We start from the raw sequence: 12,261 nt of genomic DNA on the forward strand, positions 1-12,261 counted from the left end.
AGTCCCCTGCCTGCTCTGGCCAAGGTGACCCACACGGGCCATCTGCTGACAGCATCCCAAACCTCCCTGCACACAGACATGGCAGCCGAGCACAGCCCGCCCAGCTCAGCTGCATCACAGATAGCAGACCACACCAGGGTCCCCTAATAAGCAATTGACTCTTTTTTTCCTCCCTTTCAAGAAAAAGCCAAGCATTAATTTGGCTTCTGCCACTCTGTTTATCTAATAGCATCATTGATTGATTGTCTTATTTATAACCCAGATCCGGTGTCTGGGCTGCTCACAGAGACAGAGTGATTGATGTAAAGAAGACAGCCAGAAGGGGACTTAATGGAGCCGTGTGGCTGAGGAGCAGAGTAGTGGCTTAAGCACGAAACGAAAGTGTCTCCCAGAAGTCTGGGCTCCTCTTCTTCTTTCCTGCACAGTTCCCAGGGAAGCTGCTAAGTGCTGGGAGAGAGCAGCATGCTTCCTACACCCTGCCAGAAGTGATTAGGGACCATACTCAGGTCTCCTCCAGCAGCCTGGAGGAGGACAGGCCAAGGGGACACAGCCAACAGGGACTTGGACTGCTTCCCAAGAGGCATCATATAGTCTCTGGCAAGGTTTTCCCCTTCCAGGGTGGAAGGGGTGTTTTACAGGTGTGAGACAGCCTGGCCCTGCCCAGCCACCAGCCTGCTGCCAGGGCATCTGTCCTACAGGCTGGAAATCAGGTCCTTGCACAACCAGATGGCACAGAGAGGAGCCTTTTCCATGGGTGATAAAGTTCCCTCCCACAGGCTAGCAGCATCCTCCAGAGGTCTCCGTTTTGTCCAAGGCTGGACTGGGACATTCTCACATCCCTTAGGGAGGTTTCTCTGTTCCTCACACACGGTGTGCATGAATCCATCAGTGTCACCAACCTGTCTACCTCACAAAGACAATTGCTTCCATAAAGCACCAGGAAAACAGCGAAGGAGCCACAGTCCCAGGAGGTGATACACCATTATTCAGGGTCACGCTGGGGATGTGTGACAGCCTGGACATGTCCCAAACCTCCAGCCTGCAGACTCACCCCAGAGCAGTCTGTCCCCCAGCCGCCAGGTTGGATCATGGCCAGGAGATGGCTGACAACTCCAAGTCCCCAAGAAGGCATTCAGCTTTGATCTGAGCCAGAAATAAACCCTCATCTTGTCCATAAAGATCAGTTTGGGAAGAAAAAAACAACATACTGGTTCAGTCAAAATATTTCATTGTTGTTTAACGGTCTTTATTTCATGTCTGATTGTAACAGATAATCTAATACAAGCCTAGAGCAAAGCCAAACACAGTTGTTTCATTATGAAGGACCCCATCAGCCAGCTCTGACGTGGCCAGACCCCACTCCCATCCTTGTTTTTTGTTTTTCTTCCTTTTTTTTTTTCCACGTCTGAAATCTGAGAAAAACCAAAGCAGCTTCACAAACATTGTTGTTACAGTAGACTGAATGAAACCAGTGTGGGGACAGGTCTCCAACACCGGTCATATTGGTGTTCCCATCATCAGTGCCTGGCAAAGCATCCAGTGTCTCATGGTAGAGTTTTATTGCTTCCAGGACAAATCCCCCCCTTAGAAATTCCCCCTGGACCAGAAGACACAAGCAGACTGATGCATGGTCCCTTCAGCTGGGGTGTCCCCAGCCGTGGTGGTCCCTCTGTGGGTGATGCCACTACTGACTCACCATGCATCCAGGGCTGTGGGGGGAGGAGTGGACCAAGACGGGGCGATCCTTGCAGGATGTTAGAAGATGGAGAGGCCCCCCGAGCAGCGGGAGCGGAAATGGCCTTTGATGTGGAAGCTCTCCTTTTGCAAACACAATGAGTTGCAGAGGAGTTTTATAAACATGGCTATTGTTGCTCCATCCCTTTGGTGGGAACAGATGGTCCGAATGCTCTGTTCGGTCCCCCTCCCCTTCCCTCACCCCCCACTCCCATTAATAAAGCCCCGGCAAGTCCAGCACTGCTAAGGTTTTCCCAAGGGGGATCAATAAATAAATGTAATAACAACAAAGGGGCCCATGCAGACGAGATTGGGTTACAAAGAGGCCTCAGCCCCCCCTCCTCCTTTCCGGGTGAGAGTCATTGCGCGCAGGCACTCCAGTCAGTTCGGGGAGAGGTTGCTCCATCCCCACTGTCTGCGGAACGCAGGGATGGGATCTTCCCGCTGAAAGAGCCAGGCACAACCTGGAAGTCCCCATCTCACAGTCACGGATGGCAGTGTGTGACCTTGGTGGCCACCTCGCAGCCTTGGCCATGGGACTTTGATGGTACATGGCTCTCAGCTCCCCGTGATCATCTCTTCCACCTTTGGAACTCAGCTTGTGCCAAAGTGGCCCTGAGGACAGGCTCAGCTACTGACCCTGGGTGTGCAGCTGGCAGGTGCTACCTTCTTCCAAGATTTCCTGGCCAAGCAGTTGTTCCAGGTCTTTTCCCCGCAGGATCCCACCCAGCACAGGGCACTTGGGAGCAGGCATCCTGGCTTCACCTTGGCTCACTTTCTGCCTTGCTCTTGCCTGACATTGGACCAGGCAATTTTCTGGCCAGCTGAAAAACACTGCTGACTGACCTGATCCTCAATGGCATGGGGAGGTTTTATGAAGGGCCAGCAGCTAAGGTTTGCAGGGATTAAACCAGGGCAGAGCAACCTGCAGACAGGGTACCCCTGTGGAAATCACCAGCATGCACTAAATGCTGTCCATGAAGCTGCAGGGGAGGAGAGCATCTTCTCCAGGAGGATCCTGGAGATCCTGCAGGGTTTGAAAGTGGCCACAGAATCTCACCAGCCTCTGGATGTTGGAGAAGTCATGCTCAGGCACTCTGCTGAGTGGGCTTTCACCTGGGGAAGGAGGACACCACCTCAAGCAGAGCTTTCCAAGGACTCAGCTACTGAGGAAGGGGCTGAGCCTGGAGCAATCCCACAGGCAAGAACAAGAGGGCACTTTGGAGGGGCTGAGAAGAGGGTTTGGTCCAGAGATCCAACTCTAAGCCCTGCTGCTGCATCCCTGCTCCAAGCAGCCTACTAGCAGCCATTGTCTGACCTCCTCCCCAGCTGGTCCCTGCTGCTCGGAGGTGACGAGATGTCGTTTTTATCTGTGCAGGACTCCTGCAGCTGGAGGTCAGCGGGATGAAACGTGTCTCACACACGCACATGCATGCAGCACCGCCTCCCCTCCAAGCCACCCTGGGAATCCCCTCCTCCCCTCAGCCCCTCGCTCATAAAAAAATTAAAACTCTCGATATCATCTCACATAAACATGGATTTGAGGCCCTGTCAGTCACCAGACACATCCCACAATCTGTGCTGGCTCCAGACAGCTGGAGGGGTTTGCTGAAGGACCAGAATGACTTCACACCGCCTCCCACGGACCAGGGGTTACCCAAAGTGCTTGGTGTGGGGAGGGGAGCAAGGGGCCGGGAGAGCTCAGCCTCATCCCCACCATGCTGCCACCACGCCACGACCTGGACCCACCAGGATGGGTGCTGGCCCAGAGAATGGCCCCAGGGACAAATAGCGAAACGTGCCCAGGATGTGGAGGCCGTCCCTGCGGGCGCGAGCGAGGCAGCTGGCCCAGGCTCTGGTGCCGGTGAGGTTTATGAGGGCTGACCCCTTGCACCGAGCGCCTGGGGCAGGATAAATCCCACTCCGCCTTGGAGTGCAGGTGCACGGGGCTGCCGGGGAGGGGAAGGGACCACAGATGTATAGGGGGATCTGGTGAGGGGGGAGCTGGGGCTGGCCTCGAGCTGTGTGTTGCTTTGGGTCCACCCCTGTGGTGGGAACGGTCCCCTCCGTTCACTCCAGAGCCTGCTGCATTGCCTTGAGGGTGTTCTTGGCAGGGCTGCCTGCACACAGCCTACTGTGGCAATGGCCAGGGGCTCAGAAAGACCTACACCGTGACCACAGATGTGCCACAGGGTGCCCAGAGGAGACCCATGGCATTCTGGTGGACAACAGGTGACTGCTGACATCCCCTTGGTACCGCAAGTGTTTGGGTACCTAGATCCATAGCTGTGTGACTCACATTCGCCCCTGGTTTAAGTCCTGCCAAGGACTTCCTAGCCACTATAATGAAGGAAACAGGCAGGATCTGGAGAGATCATCTAGTCTGTCTTCCTCCTTCCATCTCAGCCAGGTGGCATGAAAGAAACTGTGCCAGGTGCTCAGGACAGGGTGCTGATCACGTCTCCAGCCTTGGGGGCTCCTGTCCTTCCTCCAACACTGGGAAACAGTTGAGACCTGCACTGGGAAAGACAGCCAGGATCAGACACAACCCACGATCCTGCAAGCACCACCCCAGGCGGTGGGTCCTGCTGGGGCTGGGATGTGGGGAGCCTTGTGTACAGGTCTGGCAGGGACCTTTGCAAGAGCAACAGGGATTTCAACCCGTAGCCCGCCTCCCCCTCCTTTCATGTAACACTGATCTGAATCCTTGCTGGAGGAGCCAAGCAGGGGGTTGGGAGCCTTTCTTCAAGTGAATTATAATCATCTTAAAAAAAAAAAAAAAATAACACAAAGCAGGTGGCCGAGCTTGAAGGTGGATAAATGCCCGGCACAGAGCACCTGGCTGAAGCCAAGTGCAAGACTGGCTTTGGACTCTTTGAAGTTAGCACATCTTCGTGCTTTCAGTGGGTTTGGGGCTTAAACCCTCTGTGCGTGCCTTCTACCAACACTTGGGTAATTTATAGCCATGATAGGCTATCCAGAAAGCTCCTCTGTGAACTTCCAGCATCAACCCATTCCAGCTGGCTGGATTGTGTTTACCTCCCATGAACAGCTCAGTAGGAGCACCGTACAGAATGAATTGCCCCCAAAAGCAAATGCTAACACTTGGTGTCCAAATCATGTGCATAGACCTGCTGCATCCCTCAGGCATGACATCCACTTGCTGCATGCTACCTACCCTACCTGATGGGCAACTCATTGACTAACAAATGTGCACACCCTTTAATTACAGCATACTGAATCCACTTCATGCTGCTTCATTAAACAGCTCGTCTATTCAAGGAGCTGGAGCAGTACTTACTCAGTTCAGCAGCCCAAGTCTCTGGATTTTCAGGCCTTTAATATTCATTCTGATCTGTTCATAAGTTATTCATAGGGAGTGGGAAATGCCTCGCAAGAGAACTCCCTCCAAATTGTGAGTACTTCTGAGGCATCTTGAAATCTGCTTGCACAAGGAAAGGAGGGAAAAGTAATAAATAAATTATTGTTTACAAATTATTTACTTGTCTCCACTAATTTCCACGCTGTTTACCTGGCAGCAGTCTGAAGTCAGGAACAGTGAGAGATTTTCTGCTGGTGTATCAGTGGCTGGAAGTTGTGCAGCATGGGGAGGAAAAAACCAATGTAGCATAAGAGCAAGAAGGACCTAGTTCTGGCTGCCAGAACTGGCCATTGACTGCCATCTTGCTTGGTCATTACATTCCAGAAGGGATTATCAATGTTATGGTTTGAGCCTCGTCAGCAGCCAAATACCACGCAGCCACTCACTCCTCCCTTCTCCCTCACGATGAGAAGGGACAAATGAGCCAGACTTGGGATTGAGATAGGACAGGGAGGGGCAAATCACCCATTATGGTCACAGGCAAAAGGCAGACTCATTAGGGGAAGAAAAAAAGAACATAGATGTATTACAGACACTAACAACAACACTTAGCAGAGTAGGACAGTGAGAAGCATTGCCACATCTTGAGAACACCTTCCCCCCACCCCTCCCTTCTCCCCGGGCTCAGCTCTGCTCCTAATATCTTTCCCTCCTCCCTCAGTGGCACAGGGGCAGGGAGTGGGAGGTGCAGTCAGTGTTGCTGCTCCTTCCATCTTCAGTGGGGGAACTTATGGAACTTCTATCCCTCCTCCATCATGGTCCCCCTCTCACAGGAGACAGTCCTCCACAAACTTTCTCCAACATGAGTCCCTCCCACAGGCTGCAGAGTTTCCTTACACTGCTCTGGTGTGGGACACCAACTTTCTCTTACTGGAGTACCTCCCACAGGCTACAGCCCTTCCTGAGCTGCTCTGGCGTGGGACACCTCCACACGCTGCAACCCTCCCAGTGCTGAACTACAACAGTGGGGCTACCTTTTCCCACAAGATCCTGGCCTTCTTCAGGCACAGCACCTTGATCAACCAGGAGAAAAACACAGGCCATAAATCAGTGTCTGCTCCACCATAGATCTTCCTGGGTGGCAGGGGGGGGCTGCCCTGCCGTCTCCCCACAGGATACAGGGGGGTCTCTGCTCCGGCACACCTCCCCCCTCCTTTCTTCCTCCGTTCCTCCCCTGACCTTGGTGTTCACACAGCTGCAGAAACTCCTCCTCACAAGTGCCACTCCTCCTCACCACGTCCCTTCTTAAGTATGTTATGGCAGAGGCGCAGCTGATTGGCTCAGTTTTGGTGCAGAGGTGGAGCTGACTTGGAGCTGGGGGAGCTTTGAGAAGCTTCTCACAAGGGGCCACCCCTATAGCCCCCTCCCATGATACCAAAAAACTCACCACTCACTCAAACCCAGGACAATCATGGATAAGATTTCAGTGTAGCACAAGCAGGTAGCACCTCCAGCCACCTTTGCTCAGGTTGCCAGCTCCACCCCTCCCTAGCAGATGATGACATATTCTCCAGAGTGTCCTCCTTTGCATGACATTTGGGCAGGCAGCCAGCAGTTCCCAGACACACCATACTGCAGTGTATGTCCCCAAAATCTGGCAGTGGGTAGCAGCAACAGCAGTGCAGGGCTGTCTCAGCTCACCAAGATGCATGGAGTCGTCTGGGATCATCAAGGCTTGCTGAGAGTAATTAAGTCCTTGAGAACACTGTGGTCTGCAGAAGATGACCAGACCTTTCTATGAGTCCCCTCTCTTTTTCTGAGGAGCCAGGGATTTGTGGGGAAGACCAGGAGAAGGTGTCTGCTGTGAACTACGCATCAGAGTGAGACAGGACAGGAAGGCTGACCTGTTTTGACATCAGCAGTGTTGGATCTGCAAATGTGGGAAAGGTGATGCTCACAGCCCGTGGTGTGTTGCCCCAAAAAGCAAATGGGAATTCCACCCTGGTGCAAAGTCACCCAAGCAGACAACGGTTACCTGAGGCAGGAAGCAGACCTGAGAAGTCTGAAATGGGACCATTTCAGACTTCTCAGTCCCATCTAGAGCTAATGTCCCACAGTAAACCAGATGCAGAAAATCACAGTGAAGAGGGATGTGGAACAGTAAGGTTAATGTGTAGATGTCCTCTGGGGAAGGAAAAGACAATCTGGCAATGTCAGGAGAGCAGGACAGGCTGGGAACCGGTCAGCCCCAGATGGGATAATGTGTCTTGCAGACCTTTGTCGTGGTTTGGGCCTGGTGGGCAACCAACCCCCGCAGGTGGTCACCCTCCCTTCCCCCTCCCCACCTGGGAATGGGGGAGGGGATTAGAGGGGTGAAGGGAGACTCGCAGGCTGAGATAGGAACAGGTTAATAATGGCAATAAAACGAGAACAATGACGATGATAGGGGGAAAACAAAAAGAAATATATAAACAGGCAATGAACAGCGTAATTGCTCACCACCCGCCAACCAACACCCAGCCCGTTCCCGGCCAGCGACCCCCAGATACCAAGATCCCACAGTCGCAATCCCGGAGGCGAGAGAGAGAGAGAGAGAGAGAGAGAGAGAGAGAGAGAGCCCCTTCCCGACCCCCCTCCTCTCTATAGCGAGCATGACGTGCCATGGTATGGAATATTTCACGGGCCAGTTTGGGTCAGGTGCTGTGGCCGTGCTCCCTCCCTGCTCCCTGTGCCCTGGCGCACGGGCAGGACATGGGGAGTCGGGGAGTCCTGGAAGTCTCGGCAGCAGCTGAAAACATCAGTGTGCTGTCAGCATTCTTCCCATACCAAACCCAAAGCTACATCCTAAACACAGCACTCGTCTAGTCCCTGAAAAGGAATATTAACTCTATTTCAGCCCAAACCAAGACAACCTTCTCATGCTTCATTCCCCTCCTGTTGCTTCAAAGGATTGTAAATTCCCTCTGGCTGAGCATTTAGATCCTGTATCCTTCCAGACTGGTCTTGAAGCATCCTGGGCAAGTGTATCTCTGGAAGGAGACACAAAATGCCTGTAGGGTAAAGAGGGATGTGCAGACTAGGAAATTCCTGCTGAATCTTGGTCTCAGACTGCCACCAACTTCTGGTAAAGCTCAAGTGAGATCTCAGGGCTTAGGTACTGCAGTGAACCATTGCATGACAAACCCACCTTTCAGGATGGTGTCCCACAGAAGGCAGAGTGACACTGTATGTAAGGAACTGACTAGTTACACAGAAATGGCAGATGGAGGTCAGATTAGCCGCAGCCTGCTGCACAGATGGACACCATTAGCCAGCATGAAAAAACAAGAGGTACGAGGTGGATAGACTTGTGGCAGCGAGACCCACGAGCAGCCTGTCCTCAGTGTTCACACCTGCCTGTGCGGTGACCATACCCTGAGGACAGGTAAGAGAGCCCAAGCTCTCAGGATTAAGAGGAGTCTAGGCTACACCAGGGATGGAGGAGGAATTTGGGATGCTCGGTCCAGATCCGTGCTCTCACCTGTAACATGGAGAGAGAAAGTTGTCTGCAGGCTGTGGAACTCCTCCGGGCCCCTGTCTCCTTCATTCCCCTCCCTGGTCCCAGACACCCCTCACTCCCTCCCACCACCCCTCACTCCTCTGTGCCCCAAGCTGCTTGGCACTGACCCTGCTCCCTGCAGCCTTCCAGCTCATCACTCCCTGCAAGTGGCCTGTAAATCATCCTTGGACACACACCTCCCCTGGCCTTGGGGAGAGAGAATTTATCCCCCTGGTTCAGCTGTCAGAGAGACCTCCAGCTGCCAGGAGTGATCAGTGTGATCTTAATTCACGGTGAGGGGTGCAGGGCCTCCAGTGAAGTCTCCAGCGCCTGCTTCCCTGCCAAACCTTGCAAGCACAGTCCTCTTGTGCATGACTGTATCCAGGCCATGGAAACTGCCTAGGGGAAATTCCCCAGCATGAGTTAATTGCTGTGGTCCTTAATGAGGGTCCTTAATGTGATCCTTAACCAGGGCAGCTGGGTGCTCTGGTCAGCAAGTAGATAGGCAAGAGGGGACTGCAGGAACTAGTTGCAGGTTAAGATCCCCAAGCATGCTCTGGGTGGTGGGCATCTACTTGGTGGAGACTTTCCCAGCTCCTTGGAGAGCCAGGCAGCATCCAGACCAACAGACAGCAGGCAGATGATTCAGGATTGCCCTAACCCTCACCGATCACTGGCAAGACCATCACGTATGCTGGTAGAAACACCAAGCAACACATCCCGATGTAAACATCTGGATGTGCAGCCCCTCTCGTCATTGGTCTGAGGAAATGGTACAGCCGAGGAGGCAAGAGGAGAGAAAGACATGGAAATCATGGAAATGCCTGTAGGTCTGTTGGCCAGCATGTGGATCCAGCAGGGAAGGGTTCACAGCTGGGTGAGCTGTCTGGGAGCTGGCAGCAGTTCACTCACTTACACCAGTCTGCAGATCTCCCTCAAAGCCCCCCAGAGCCTGGCTCTCTGGTGTGAGATGAACACTGAGCAAATACCCCTTTTTTCCTGCCACAATAACCCTCTTTAACTTTTCAACTTATCACCTGCACAGAGGTTTATAAAATTTTAAAGCTAATGGTGTCTCCAGTAATGATATTGCAGATGTACAAGCTGCATCCTGGGATGAATAAATTATAGGAGGCAGAATAAATTGCAATGGGAAGGACAGCAGCTGCAGGATGGAAACAGATGGCTTTGCTGTGCGCCACAGCTTGGTCTCAGCACAGGGTATGTTCCCAGGGCTGGCCCTTTCGTGGTGGCCCTGAAAACCACATGGGCACACCTAAGACTACAGATCCCCAGAGCAGCAGCAAATGCTGTACCCAGTGTGGGGCTCTGGGCAGGTAGTTGGGTGCTACTGTGGGGCTGGGCACCACAGTGGCAGTCCCTGGGTCAGTGTAGGAGTTATGTCTTCCTTCTGCTGCTCACTGGGTTTTCATTCAGGAGGATGCTTGTGGCCTCCAGGAGCTGACAGGACACTTGGCAGCTTTCTTGAGGGGTTGTGGCTGTGGTTTCATTTGCTGCCAAATCTCTCCCAGCAAACCCTTTCCTGCCTTTCTCCATCCCTGCACACACGCAGTCACGGCTCCCAGAGTATGTTGGCTCATCGTCCTCCTCTGCCTCATGGCACTCAGACATGGGATGAAGATGCACATGGGGTTAGGTGCACACTCGTGCCCTGGTGATGCAACCAAGGGGGTCACGACAACTCAGTACTCGGGCTCCTTCATATCCAGGGGCAGCACAGCCCCAGCTGAAGTCTGACAGTGCCACATTTCTCTAGCTCTGATTCCAGCAAAGCTGGCAGCACATTTGTCACATTCAGCAGGGTGACAGGACAGGGCTGTTTCTGTCCCCGACAGGGCACAAGGTAGCAGAGTAGCTGCGATTCCCTGGCTGCACTCTCCATGCCACTGCAGACTGCTTCAGTGCCTGCCTTTCCCCACATGCAGCTTCACATCCAGACAAACTCATCCTGAGACAGGTAAGTTCTGCCAGGGCATGTTCAGGGATCCTCAAATGCTGCTGTGATCATGGTCTCAAATATTAACCAGTCTGGGCTGACCCTCACAGGAGCACTGGGATCTCAGCCTTGTGCCTGGGTCTTGTTGCCACCTCTGAGGTTGTTGATGGCCAGCTCAGCCCCATTCCCCCTCCATCCCTGGTGTCCCTGAGGCCCATTGGAGGGATGCAGGGTGAGACACATGTCACAGAGGAGCCAGGGAAACACAGACAGGCAGCCCCTAAATTGCTCCATTCCCTGCATCTCCTGGTGACTAACGTGTTCCTCTGTTCCAAGGCACACACTGTGGAGCTTACTCCTGCCACGGGGACTCCAGCAAGGCTGATGAATGACAGGCAGTTCACTCCCAGAGCTCTGAATGTCAACAGAGGGTCTCTGACAGAAATACAACTCTTTAATATACAGCCAGCCCGCACGGCTCCATCTCTGAGGGATGCACAGCTCATGCTGACCCACACCCCACATGCAATGCTGATGCTTATGGGGTCCAACCAGACTCAACCATGTTGCACGGTGGCTGCACCACGTTATTCCAACCTATTCCTCACAGGGTGTCCCTGGCCCAGATCAGAAGTGTACAGGAGGAATCCATCCTCCTCTGGTCCTGCTGTAGGAGTGGCCGATGCACCAGAGGGTCGTGCTGACATCCTGAGGGACCTCAGCAGACTAGAGAAATGGGACAATAGGAACTGTATGAAGTTCAACAAGGAGAAGTGCAAAGTCCTGCCCCTGGGGAGGAACAACCCCATGCACCAATATATGCTGGGGACCACCCAGCTGGAAATGGCTTGGCAGACAAGGACTTGGAGATCCTGGTGGACACTAAGGTGAACAAGAGCCAGAAATATGCCCTTGCTGCAAACCAGGTATCCTGGGTTGCATTACAGAGAGTATTGCCAGCAGCTCAAGGGAGGAGATCCTTTCCCTCTACCCAGCACTGGTGAAGACACACCTGGAGTTCTGTGTCTAGTTCTGGGCTCCCCAGTACAAGAGAGTCATAGATGTACTAGAGAGATTCCAAGAAAGGGCCACAGGGCTGGTGAAAGGACGAAAGCATCTCTCCTGTGAGGACAATCTGAGAGAGCTGGAGCTGTTCAACCTGGAGAAGAGGAGAATCAGGCGGGATCTTATCTATGCATATAAATACCCAAATGGAAGGTGTAAAGAGCATGGAACCAGGCTTTTTTCAGTGGTACCCAGTGACAGGACAAGAGGCAATGGGCACAAGCTGGAACACAGGAGGCTCCCTCCGAACATCAAGAAACACTCTTTCACTGTGAGGGTGATCAACTACAGGAGCACGTTGCCCAAGGAGACTGTGGAGTCACCATCTTTGGAGGTATTCAAAAGCTATCTGGATGTGGTCCTGGGCAATCAGCTCTCAGTGGCCCTGCTTGAGCAACGATGGCCTCCAGAGGTCCCTGCAAACCTCAGCCACCCTGTGATTCTGTGAAGTTTTGCATGCGTTACAATTTTTGCATTACATTTTTTTGCAGGCTGGCAGAGCTATGCTCAGTCACCCAGCAAGCAGGAAGATGGGCACCCCTGGAGATACAGCCAGCCCTTATCAGAAGGGGAACACTTTCTCAAAGCCTGTTCACATTCATGAGCTCAGGGAGCCCAACCTAAGCATGGCAGAGACATGGCTGT

This window comes from Tyto alba, unplaced genomic scaffold (assembly GCF_018691265.1).
Source record: "Tyto alba isolate M040663 unplaced genomic scaffold, T.alba_DEE_v4.0 Super-Scaffold_42, whole genome shotgun sequence".
Taxonomy (NCBI): Eukaryota; Metazoa; Chordata; class Aves; order Strigiformes; family Tytonidae; genus Tyto; species Tyto alba.